Genomic DNA, 14,956 nt, shown 5'->3' on the forward strand with positions numbered 1-14,956 from the left:
GAGAGACCACTATATTACTCCCTCTTCATGAGCCATGCTGGACAGAGAACACCATATTACTCCCCTCTTCATGAGCCATGCTGGATGGAGACCACCACATTACTCCGTCTTCATGAGCCATGCTGGATAGAGACCACTATATTACTCCCTCTTCATGAGCCATGATGGATAGAGAGACCACTATATTACTTCATCTTCATGAGCCATGCTGGACTTAGACGACCATATTACTCCCCTCTTCATGAGCCATGCTGGATAGAGAGACCACTATATTACTCCCTCTTCATGAGCCATGCTGGATAGAGAGACCACTATATTACTCCCTCGTCATGAGCCATGCTAGACAGAGACCACCATATTACTCCCTCTTCATGATCCATGCTGGATAGAGACCACTATATTATTCCCTCTTCGTGAGCAATGCTGGATAGAGAGACCACTATATTACTCCCTCTTCCTGAGCCATGATGGATAGAGAGACCACTATATTACTCCCTCTTCATGAGCCATGCTGGACAGAGAACACCATATTACTCCCCTCTTCATGAGCCATGCTGGATGGAGACCACCACATTACTCCGTCTTCATGAGCCATGCTGGATAGAGACCACTATATTACTCCCTCTTCATGAGCCATGATGGATAGAGAGACCACTATATTACTTCATCTTCATGAGCCATGCTGGACTTAGACGACCATATTACTCCCCTCTTCATGAGCCATGCTGGATAGAGAGACCACTATATTACTCCCTCTTCATGAGCCATGCTGGATAGAGAGACCACTATATTACTCCCTCTTCATGAGCCATGCTGGATAGAGAGACAGCCATATTACTCCCCTCTTCATGAGCCATGCTGGATAGAGAGACCACTACATTACTCCCTCTTCATGAGCCATGCTGGATAGAGACCACTATATTACTCCCTCTTCATGAGCCATGCTGGACAGAGAGACCACTATATTACTCCCTCTTCATGAGCCATGCTGAACAGAGAGACCACTATATTACTCCCTCTTCATGAGCCATGCTGGATAGAGAGACCACTCTATTACTCCCTCTTCATGAGCCATGCTGAACAGAGACCACTATATTACTCCCTCTTAATGAGCCATGCTGGAGAGAGAGACCACTATATTACTCTCTCTTCATGAGCCATGCTGGATATAGAGACTACTATATTACTCCCTCTTCATGAGCCATGCTGGACAGAGAGACCACCATATTACTCCCTCTTCATGAGCCATGCTGGACAGAGACCACTATATTACTCCCTCTTCATGAGCCATGCTGGACAGAGACCACCATATTGCTCCCTCTTCATGATCCATGCTGGATAGAGACCACTATATTACTCCCTCTTCATGAGCAATGCTGGATAGGGAGACCACTATATTACTCCCTCTTCATGATCCATGCTGGATAGAGACCACTATATTACTCCCTCTTCATGAGCCATGCTGGATAGAGACCACTATATTACTCCCTCTTCATGAGCCATGCTGGATAGAGAGACCACTGTATTACTCCCTCTTCATGAGCCATGCTGGACAGAGACCACTATATTACTCCCTCTTCATGAGCCATGCTGGATAGAGAGACCACTATATTACTCCATCTTCATGAGCCATGCTGGATAGAGAGACCACTATATTACTCCATCTTCATGAGCCATGCTGGATAGAGAGAACACAATATTTCTCCTTCTTCATGAGCCATGCTGGATAGAGAGAACACTATATTTCTCCTTCTTCATGAGCCATGCTGGATAGAGAGTCCACCATATTACTCCCTCTTCATGAGCCATGCTGGATAGAGAGTCCACCATATTACTCCCTCTTCATGAGCCATGCTGGATAGAGAGACCACTATATTACTCCCTCTTCATGATCCATGCTGGACAGAGACACCACTATATTACTCTCTCTTCATGAGCCATGCTGGACAGAGATACCACTATATTACTCTCTCTTCATGAGCCATGCTGGACAGAGACCACCATATTACTCCCTCTTCTTGAGCCATGCTGGATAGAGAGACCACTATATTACTCCCTCTTCATGAGCAATGCTGGATAGAGACCACTATATTACTCCCTCTTCATGAGCAATGCTGGATAGAGAGACCACTATATTACTCCATCTTCATGAGCAATGCTGGATAGAGAGACCACTATATTAATCCCTCTTCATGAGCCATGCTGGACAGAGACCACTATATTACTCCCTCTTCATGAGCCATGCTGGACAGAGACCACTATATTTCTCCTTCTTCATGAGCCATGCTGGATAGAGAGACCACTATATTACTCCCTCTTCATCAGCCATGCTGGATAGAGAGAACACTATATTAGTCTCTCTTCATGAGCCATGCTGGATAGAGAGACCACTATAATAATCCCTCCTCATGAGCAATGCTGGACAGAGACCACTATATTACTCCCTCTTCATGAGCCATGCTAGACAGAGACCACCATATTACTCCCTCTTCATGATCCATGCTGGATAGAGACCACTATATTACTTCCTCTTCATGAGCAATGCTGTATAGAGAGACCACTATATTACTCCCTCTTCCTGAGCCATGATGGATAGAGAGACCACTATATTACTCCCTCTTCATGAGCCATGCTGGACAGAGACCACCATATTACTCCCCTCTTCATGAGCCATGCTGGATAGAGAGACCACTACATTACTCCCTCTTCATGAGCCATGCTGGATAGAGACCACTATATTACTCCCTCTTCATGAGCCATGCTGGACAGAGAGACCACTATATTACTCCCTCTTCATGAGCCATGCTGAACAGAGAGACCACTATATTACTCCCTCTTCATGAGCCATGCTGGATAGAGAGACCACTCTATTACTCCCTCTTCATGAGCCATGCTGAACAGAGACCACTATATTACTCCCTCTTAATGAGCCATGCTGGATAGAGAGACCACTATATTACTCTCTCTTCATGAGCCATGCTGGATATAGAGACTACTATATTACTCCCTCTTCATGAGCCATGCTGGACAGAGAGACCACCATATTACTCCCTCTTCATGAGCCATGCTGGACAGAGACCACTATATTACTCCCTCTTCATGAGCCATGCTGGACAGAGACCACCATATTGCTCCCTCTTCATGATCCATGCTGGATAGAGACCACTATATTACTCCCTCTTCATGAGCAATGCTGGATAGGGAGACCACTATATTACTCCCTCTTCATGATCCATGCTGGATAGAGACCACTATATTACTCCCTCTTCATGAGCCATGCTGGATAGAGACCACTATATTACTCCCTCTTCATGAGCCATGCTGGATAGAGAGACCACTGTATTACTCCCTCTTCATGAGCCATGCTGGATAGAGAGACCACTATATTACTCCATCTTCATGAGCCATGCTGGATAGAGAGAACACAATATTTCTCCTTCTTCATGAGCCATGCTGGATAGAGAGAACACTATATTTCTCCTTCTTCATGAACCATGCTGGATAGAGAGTCCACCATATTACTCCCTCTTCATGAGCCATGCTGGATAGAGAGACCACTATATTACTCCCTCTTCATGATCCATGCTGGACAGAGAGACCACTATATTACTCTCTCTTCATGAGCCATGCTGAATAGAGAGACCACTATATTACTCCCTCTTCATGAGCCATGCTGGACAGAGATACCACTATATTACTCTCTCTTCATGAGCCATGCTGGACAGAGACCACCATATTACTCCCTCTTCTTGAGCCATGCTGGATAGAGAGACCACTATATTACTCCCTCTTCATGAGCAATGCTGGATAGAGACCACTATATTACTCCCTCTTCATGAGCAATGCTGGATAGAGAGACCACTATATTACTCCATCTTCATGAGCAATGCTGGATAGAGAGACCACTATATTAATCCCTCTTCATGAGCCATGCTTTACAGAGACCACTATATTACTCCCTCTTCATGAGCCATGCTGGACAGAGACCACTATATTTCTCCTTCTTCATGAGCCATGCTGGATAGAGAGACCACTATATTACTCCCTCTTCATCAGCCATGCTGGATAGAGAGAACACTATATTAGTCTCTCTTCATGAGCCATGCTGGATAGAGAGACCACTATAATAATCCCTCCTCATGAGCAATGCTGGACAGAGACCACTATATTACTCCCTCTTCATGAGCCATGCTAGACAGAGACAACCATTATACTCCCTCTTCATGATCCATGCTGGATAGAGACCACTATATTACTTCCTCTTCATGAGCAATGCTGGATAGAGAGACCACTATATTACTCCCTCTTCCTGAGCCATGATGGATAGAGAGACCACTATATTACTCCCTCTTCATGAGCCATGCTGGACAGAGACCACCATATTACTCCCCTCTTCATGAGCCATGCTGGATAGAGAGACCACTATTTACTCCCTCTTCATGAGCCATACTGGATAGAGACCACCACATTACTCCGTCTTCATGAACCATGCTGGATAGAGACCACTATATTACTCCCTCTTCATGAGCCATGATGGATAGAGAGACCACTATATTACTTCATCTTCATGAGCCATGCTGGATAGAGAGACCACCATATTACTCCCCTCTTCATGAGCCATGCTGGATAGAGAGACCACTATATCACTCCCTCTTCATGAGCCATGCTGGACAGAGAGACCACTATATTACTCCCTCTTCATGAGCCATGCTGGATAGAGACCACTATATTACTCCCTCTTCATGAGCCATGCTGGACAGAGAGACCACTATATTACTCCCTCTTCATGAGCCATGCTGGATAGAGAGACCACTCTATTACTCCCTCTTCATGAGCCATGCTGGATAGAGACAACCATAATACTCCCTCTTCATGAGCCATGCTGGACAGAGACCACCATATTACTCCCTCTTCATGAGCCATGCTGGATAGAGAGACCACTATTTACTCCCTCTTCATGAGCCATGCTGGATAGAGACCACCACATTACTCCATCTTCATGAGCCATGCTGGATAGAGACCACCACATTACTCCATCTTCATGAGCCATGCTGGATAGAGACCACCATATTACTCCCCTCTTCATGAGCCATGCTGGATAGAGAGACCACTATATCACTCCCTCTTCATGAGCCGTGCTGGACAGAGAGACCACTATATTACTCCCTCTTCATGAGCCATGCTGGATAGAGACCACTATATTACTCCCTCTTCATGAGCCATGCTGGACAGAGAGACCACTATATTACTCCCTCTTCATGAGCCATGCTGAACAGAGAGACCACTATATTACTCCCTCTTCATGAGCCATGCTGGACAGAGAGACCACTATATTACTCCCTCTTCATGAGCCATGCTGAACAGAGAGACCACTATATTACTCCCTCTTCATGAGCCATGCTGAACAGAGAGACCACTATATTACTCCCTCTTCATGAGCCATGCTGGATATAGAGACCACTATATTACTCTCTCTTCATGAGCCATGCTGGATATAGAGACTACTATATTACTCCCTCTTCATGAGCCATGCTGGACAGAGAGACCACCATATTACTCCCTCTTCATGAGCCATGCTGGACAGAGACCACTATATTACTCCCTCTTCATGAGCCATGCTGTATAGAGAGACCACTATATTACTCCCTCTTCATGAGCCATGCTGTATAGAGAGACCACTATATTACTCCCTCTTCATGAGCCATGCTGTATAGAGAGACCACTATTTACTCCCTCTTCATGAGCCATGCTGGATAGAGACCACCACATTACTCCGTCTTCATGAGCCATGCTGGATAGAGACCACTATATTACTCCCTCTTCATGAGCCATGATGGATAGAGAGACCACTATATTACTTCATCTTCATGAGCCATGCAGGACAGAGACCACCATATTACTCCCCGATTCATGAGCCATGCTGGATAGAGAGACCACTATATTACGCCCTCTTCATGAGCCATGCTGGATAGAGACCACTATATTACTCCCTCTTCATGAGCCATGCTGGACAGAGAGACCACTATATTACTCCCTCTTCATGAGCCATGCTGAACAGAGAGACCACTCTATTACTCCCTCTTCATGAGCCATGCTGGATAGAGAGACCACTCTATAACTCCCTCTTCATGAGCCATGCTGAACAGAGAGACCACTATATTACTCCCTCTTCATGAGCCATGCTGGATAGAGAGACCACTATATTACTCCCTCTTCATGAGCCATGCTGGACAGAGACAACCATAATACTCCCTCTTCATGAGCCATGCTGGATAGAGACCACTATATTACTCCCTCTTCATGAGCCATGCTGGATAGATAGACCACTATATTACTCCCTCTTCATGATCCATGCTGGACAGAGACAACTATATTACTCCCTCTTCATGAGCCATGCTGGATAGAGACCACTATATTACTCCCTCTTCATGAGCCATGCTGGACAGAGACCACTATATTACTCCCTCTTCATGAGCCATCCTGGATAGAGACCACTATATTACTCCCTATTCATGAGCCATGCTGGATAGAGACCACTATATTACTCCCTCTTCATGAGCCATGCTGGATAGAGACCACTATATTACTCCCTCTTCATGAGCCATGCTGGATAGAGAGACCACTATATTACTCCCTCTTCATGAGCCATGCTGGACAGAGACCACTATATTACTTCCTCTTCATGAGCCATGCCAGATAGAGAGACCACTATATTACTCCCTCTTCATGAGCCATGCTGGATAGAGAGAACACTATATTTCTCCCTCTTCTTGAGCCATGCTGGATAGAGAGACCACTATATTTCTCCCTCTTCATGAGCAATGCTGGATAGAGACCACTATATTACTCCCTCTTCATGAGCAATGATGGATAGAGAGACCACTATATTACTCCCTCTTCATGAGCAATGCGGGATAGAGAGACCACTATATTAATCCCTCTTCATGAGCCATGCTGGACAGAGACCACTATGTTACTCCCTCTTCATGAGCCATGCTGGACAGAGACCACCATATTACTCCCTCTTCATGATCCATGCTGGATAGAGACCACTATATTACTCCCTCTTCATGAGCAATGCTGGATAGAGAGACCACTATATTACTCCCTCTTCATGAGCCATGCTGGACAGAGACCACTATATTACTCCCTCTTCATGAGCCATGCTGGATAGAGAGACCACTATATTACTCCATCTTCATGAGCCATGCTGGATAGAGAGAACACTATATTTCCCCTTCTTCATGAGCCATGCTGGATAGAGAGACCACTATATTACTCCCTCTTCATCAGCCATGCTGGATAGAGAGACCACTATATGAGTCTCTCTTCATGAGCCATGCTGGATAGAGAGACCACTATAATAATCCCTCCTCATGAGCAATGCTGGACAGAGACCACTATATTACTCCCTCGTCATGAGCCATGCTAGACAGAGACCACCATATTACTCCCTCTTCATGATCCATGCTGGATAGAGACCACTATATTACTCCCTCTTCGTGAGCAATGCTGGATAGAGAGACCACTATATTACTCCCTCTTCCTGAGCCATGATGGATAGAGAGACCACTATATTACTCCCTCTTCATGAGCCATGCTGGACAGAGACCACCATATTACTCCCCTCTTCGTGAGCCATGCTGGATAGAGACCACCAGATTACTCCGTCTTCATGAGTCATGCTGGATAGAGACCACTATATTACTCCCTCTTCATGAGCCATGATGGATAGAGAGACCACTATATTACTTCATCTTCATGAGCCATGCTGGACAGAGACCACCATATTTCTCCCCTCTTCATGAGCCATGCTGGATAGAGAGACCACTATATTACTCCCTCTTCATGAGCCATGCTGGATAGACACCACCACATTACTCCCTCTTCATGAGCCATGCTGGATAGAGACCACTATATTACTCCCTCTTCATGAGCCATGCTGGACAGAGAGACCACTATATTACTCCCTCTTCATGAGCCATGCTGAACAGCGAGACCACTATATTACTCCCTCTTCATGAGCCATGCTGGATAGAGAGACCACTCTATTACTCCCTCTTCATGAGCCATGCTGAACAGAGAGACCACTATATTACTCCCTCTTCATGAGCCATGCTGGATAGAGAGACCACTATATTACTCCCTCTTCATGAGCCATGCTGGACAGAGACAACCATAATACTCCCTCTTCATGAGCCATGCTGGATATAGAGACCACTATATTACTCTCTCTTCATGACCCATGCTGGATATAGAGACTACTATATTACTCTCTCTTCATGAGCCATGCTGGACAGAGAGACCACCATATTACTCCCTCTTCATGATCCATGCTGGTTAGAGACCACTATATTACTCCCTCTTCATGAGCAATGCTGGATAGAGAGACCACTATATTACTCCCTCTTCATGATCCATGCTGGATAGAGACCACTATATTACTCCCTCTTCATGAGCCATGCTGGATAGAGACCACTATATTACTCCCTCTTCATGAGCCATGCTGGATAGAGAGACCACTATATTACTCTCTCTTCATGAGCCATGCTGGACAGAGACCACTATATTACTCCCTCTTCATGAGCCATGCTGGATAGAGACCACTATATTACTCCTTCTTCATGAGCCATGCTGGATAGAGAGACCACTATATTACTCCCTCTTCATGAGCCATGCTGGATAGAGAGACCACTATATTACTCCCTCTTCATGAGCCATGCTGGATAGAGACCACTATATTACTCCCTCTTCATGAGCCATGCTGGATAGAGACCACTATATTACTCCCTCTTCATGAGCCACGCTGAACAGAGAGACCACTATATTACTCCCTCTTCATGAGCCATGCTGGATAGAGAGACCACTATATTACTCCCTCTTCATGAGCCATGCTGGACAGAGACAACCATAATACTCCCTCTTCATGAGCCATGCTGGATAGAGACCACTATATTACTCCCTCTTCATGAGCCATGCTGGATAGATAGACCACTATATTACTCCCTCTTCATGATCCATGCTGGACAGAGACAACTATATTACTCCCTCTTCATGAGCCATGCTGGATAGAGACCACTATATTACTCCCTCTTCATGAGCCATGCTGGACAGAGACCACTATATTACTCCCTCTTCATGAGCCATCCTGGATAGAGACCACTATATTACTCCCTATTCATGAGCCATGCTGGATAGAGACCACTATATTACTCCCTCTTCATGAGCCATGCTGGATAGAGACCACTATATTACTCCCTCTTCATGAGCCATGCTGGATAGAGAGACCACTATATTACTCCCTCTTCATGAGCCATGCTGGACAGAGACCACTATATTACTTCCTCTTCATGAGCCATGCCAGATAGAGAGACCACTATATTACTCCCTCTTCATGAGCCATGCTGGATAGAGAGAACACTATATTTCTCCCTCTTCTTGAGCCATGCTGGATAGAGAGACCACTATATTTCTCCCTCTTCATGAGCAATGCTGGATAGAGACCACTATATTACTCCCTCTTCATGAGCAATGATGGATAGAGAGACCACTATATTACTCCCTCTTCATGAGCAATGCGGGATAGAGAGACCACTATATTAATCCCTCTTCATGAGCCATGCTGGACAGAGACCACTATGTTACTCCCTCTTCATGAGCCATGCTGGACAGAGACCACCATATTACTCCATCTTCATGATCCATGCTGGATAGAGACCACTATATTACTCCCTCTTCATGAGCAATGCTGGATAGAGAGACCACTATATTACTCCCTCTTCATGAGCCATGCTGGACAGAGACCACTATATTACTCCCTCTTCATGAGCCTCGCTGGATAGAGAGACCACTATATTACTCCATCTTCATGAGCCATGCTGGATAGAGAGAACACTATATTTCTCCTTCTTCATGAGCCATGCTGGATAGAGAGACCACTATATTACTCCCTCTTCATCAGCCATGCTGGATAGAGAGACCACTATATGAGTCTCTCTTCAGGGGCCATGCTGGATAGAGAGACCACTATAATAATCCCTCCTCATGAGCAATGCTGGACAGAGACCACTATATTACTCCCTCGTCATGAGCCATGCTAGACAGAGACCACCATATTACTCCCTCTTCATGATCCATGCTGGATAGAGACCACTATATTACTCCCTCTTCGTGAGCAATGCTGGATAGAGAGGCCACTATATTACTCCCTCTTCCTGAGCCATGATGGATAGAGAGACCACTATATTACTCCCTCTTCATGAGCCATGCTGGACAGAGACCACCATATTACTCCCCTCTTCGTGAGCCATGCTGGATAGAGACCACCAGATTACTCCGTCTTCATGAGTCATGCTGGATAGAGACCACTATATTACTCCCTCTTCATGAGCCATGATGGATAGAGAGACCACTATATTACTTCATCTTCATGAGCCATGCTGGACAGAGACCACCATATTTCTCCCCTCTTCATGAGCCATGCTGGATAGAGAGACCACTATATTACTCCCTCTTCATGAGCCATGCTGGATAGACACCACCACATTACTCCCTCTTCATGAGCCATGCTGGATAGAGACCACTATATTACTCCCTCTTCATGAGCCATGCTGGACAGAGAGACCACTATATTACTCCCTCTTCATGAGCCATGCTGAACAGCGAGACCACTATATTACTCCCTCTTCATGAGCCATGCTGGATAGAGAGACCACTCTATTACTCCCTCTTCATGAGCCATGCTGAACAGAGAGACCACTATATTACTCCCTCTTCATGAGCCATGCTGGATAGAGAGACCACTATATTACTCCCTCTTCATGAGCCATGCTGGACAGAGACAACCATAATACTCCCTCTTCATGAGCCATGCTGGATATAGAGACCACTATATTACTCTCTCTTCATGACCCATGCTGGATATAGAGACTACTATATTACTCTCTCTTCATGAGCCATGCTGGACAGAGAGACCACCATATATACTCCCTCTTCATGAGCCATGCTGGACAGAGAGACCACCATATTACTCCCTCTTCATGAGCCATGCTGGACAGAGACCACCATATTACTCCCTCTTCATGATCCATGCTGGTTAGAGACCACTATATTACTCCCTCTTCATGAGCAATGCTGGATAGAGAGACCACTATATTACTCCCTCTTCATGATCCATGCTGGATAGAGACCACTATATTACTCCCTCTTCATGAGCCATGCTGTATAGAGACCACTATATTACTCCCTCTTCATGAGCCATGCTGGATAGAGAGACCACTATATTACTCCCTCTTCATGAGCCATGCTGGACAGAGACCACTATATTACTCCCTCTTCATGAGCCATGCTGGATAGAGACCACTATATTACTCCCTCTTCATGAGCCATGCTGGATAGAGAGACCACTATGTTACTCCCTCTTCATGAGCCATGCTGGATAGAGAGACCACTATATTACTCCCTCTTCATGAGCCATGCTGGATAGAGACCACTATATTACTCCCTCTTCATGAGCCATGCTGGATAGAGACCACTATATTACTCCCTCTTCATGAGCCATGCTGAACAGAGAGACCACTATATTACTCCCTCTTCGTGAGCCATGCTGGATATAGAGACCACTATATTACTCTCTCTTCATGACCCATGCTGGATATAGAGACTACTATATTACTCTTTCTTCATGAGCCATGCTGGACAGAGAGACCACCATATTACTCCCTCTTCATGAGCCATGCTGGACAGAGAGACCACCATATTACTCCCTCTTCATGAGCCATGCTGGACAGAGACCACCATATTACTCCCTCTTCATGATCCATGCTGGATAGAGACCACTATATTACTCCCTCTTCATGAGCAATGCTGGATAGAGAGACCACTATATTACTCCCTCTTCATGATCCATGCTGGATAGACACCACTATATTACTCCCTCTTCATGAGCCATGCTGGATAGAGAGACCACTATATTACTCCCTCTTCATGAGCCATGCTGGACAGAGACCACTATATTACTCCCTCTTCATGAGCCATGCTGGATAGAGACCACTATATTACTCCCTCTTCATGAGCCATGCTGGATAGAGAGACCACTATATTACTCCCTCTTCCTGAGCCATGATGGATAGAGAGACCACTATATTACTCCCTCTTCATGAGCCATGCTGGACAGAGACCACCATATTACTCCCCTCTTCGTGAGCCATGCTGGATAGAGACCACCAGATTACTCCGTCTTCATGAGTCATGCTGGATAGAGACCACTATATTACTCCCTCTTCATGAGCCATGATGGATAGAGAGACCACTATATTACTTCATCTTCATGAGCCATGCTGGACAGAGACCACCATATTTCTCCCCTCTTCATGAGCCATGCTGGATAGAGAGACCACTATATTACTCCCTCTTCATGAGCCATGCTGGATAGACACCACCACATTACTCCCTCTTCATGAGCCATGCTGGATAGAGACCACTATATTACTCCCTCTTCATGAGCCATGCTGGACAGAGAGACCACTATATTACTCCCTCTTCATGAGCCATGCTGAACAGCGAGACCACTATATTACTCCCTCTTCATGAGCCATGCTGGATAGAGAGACCACTCTATTACTCCCTCTTCATGAGCCATGCTGAACAGAGAGACCACTATATTACTCCCTCTTCATGAGCCATGCTGGATAGAGAGACCACTATATTACTCCCTCTTCATGAGCCATGCTGGACAGAGACAACCATAATACTCCCTCTTCATGAGCCATGCTGGATATAGAGACCACTATATTACTCTCTCTTCATGACCCATGCTGGATATAGAGACTACTATATTACTCTCTCTTCATGAGCCATGCTGGACAGAGAGACCACCATATATACTCCCTCTTCATGAGCCATGCTGGACAGAGAGACCACCATATTACTCCCTCTTCATGAGCCATGCTGGACAGAGACCACCATATTACTCCCTCTTCATGATCCATGCTGGTTAGAGACCACTATATTACTCCCTCTTCATGAGCAATGCTGGATAGAGAGACCACTATATTACTCCCTCTTCATGATCCATGCTGGATAGAGACCACTATATTACTCCCTCTTCATGAGCCATGCTGTATAGAGACCACTACATTACTCCCTCTTCATGAGCCATGCTGGATAGAGAGACCACTATATTACTCCCTCTTCATGAGCCATGCTGGACAGAGACCACTATATTACTCCCTCTTCATGAGCCATGCTGGATAGAGACCACTATATTACTCCCTCTTCATGAGCCATGCTGGATAGAGAGACCACTATGTTACTCCCTCTTCATGAGCCATGCTGGATAGCGAGACCACTATATTACTCCCTCTTCATGAGCCATGCTGGATAGAGACCACTATATTACTCCCTCTTCATGAGCCATGCTGGATAGAGACCACTATATTACTCCCTCTTCATGAGCCATGCTGAACAGAGAGACCACCATATTACTCCCTCTTCGTGAGCCATGCTGGATATAGAGACCACTATATTACTCTCTCTTCATGACCCATGCTGGATATAGAGACTACTATATTACTCTTTCTTCATGAGCCATGCTGGACAGAGAGACCACCATATTACTCCCTCTTCATGAGCCATGCTGGACAGAGAGACCACCATATTACTCCCTCTTCATGATCCATGCTGGACAGAGACCACCATATTACTCCCTCTTCATGATCCATGCTGGATAGAGACCACTATATTACTCCCTCTTCATGAGCAATGCTGGATAGAGAGACCACTATATTACTCCCTCTTCATGATCCATGCTGGATAGAGACCACTATATTACTCCCTCTTCATGAGCCATGCTGGATAGAGAGACCACTATATTACTCCCTCTTCATGAGCCATGCTGGATAGAGAGACCACTATATTACTCCCTCTTCATGAGCCATGCTGGACAGAGACCACTATATTACTCCCTCTTCATGAGCCATGCTGGATAGAGACCACTATATTACTCCCTCTTCATGAGCCATGCTGGATAGAGAGACCACTATATTACTCCCTCTTCATCAGCCATGCTGGATAGAGAGACCACTATATTAGTCTCTCTTCATGAGCCATGCTGGATAGAGAGACCACTATAATAATCCCTCCTCATGAGCAATGCTGGACAGAGACCACTATATTACTCCCTCGTCATGAGCCATGCTAGACAGAGACCACCATATTACTCCCTCTTCATGATCCATGCTGGATAGAGACCACTATATTACTCCCTCTTCGTGAGCAATGCTGGATAGAGAGACCACTATATTACTCCCTCTTCCTGAGCCATGATGGATAGAGAGACCACTATATTACTCCCTCTTCATGAGCCATGCTGGACAGAGACAACCATAATACTCCCTCTTCATGAGCCATGCTGGATATAGAGACCACTATATTACTCTCTCTTCATGACCCATGCTGGATATAGAGACTACTATATTACTCTTTCTTCATGAGCCATGCTGGACAGAGAGACCACCATATTACTCCCTCTTCATGAGCCATGCTGGACAGAGAGACCACCATATTACTCCCTCTTCATGATCCATGCTGGACAGAGACCACCATATTACTCCCTCTTCATGATCCATGCTGGATAGAGACCACTATATTACTCCCTCTTCATGAGCAATGCTGGATAGAGAGACCACTATATTACTCCCTCTTCATGATCCATGCTGGATAGAGACCACTATATTACTCCCTCTTCATGAGCCATGCTGGATAGAGAGACCACTATATTACTCCCTCTTCATGAGCCATGCTGGATAGAGAGACCACTATATTACTCCCTCTTCATGAGCCATGCTGGACAGAGACCACTATATTACTCCCTCTTCATGAGCCATGCTGGATAGAGACCACTATATTACTCCCTCTTCATGAGCCATGCTGGATAGAGAGACCACTATATTACTCC

This window comes from Salvelinus fontinalis, chromosome 34, assembly GCF_029448725.1.
Source record: "Salvelinus fontinalis isolate EN_2023a chromosome 34, ASM2944872v1, whole genome shotgun sequence".
NCBI lineage: Eukaryota > Metazoa > Chordata > Actinopteri > Salmoniformes > Salmonidae > Salvelinus > Salvelinus fontinalis.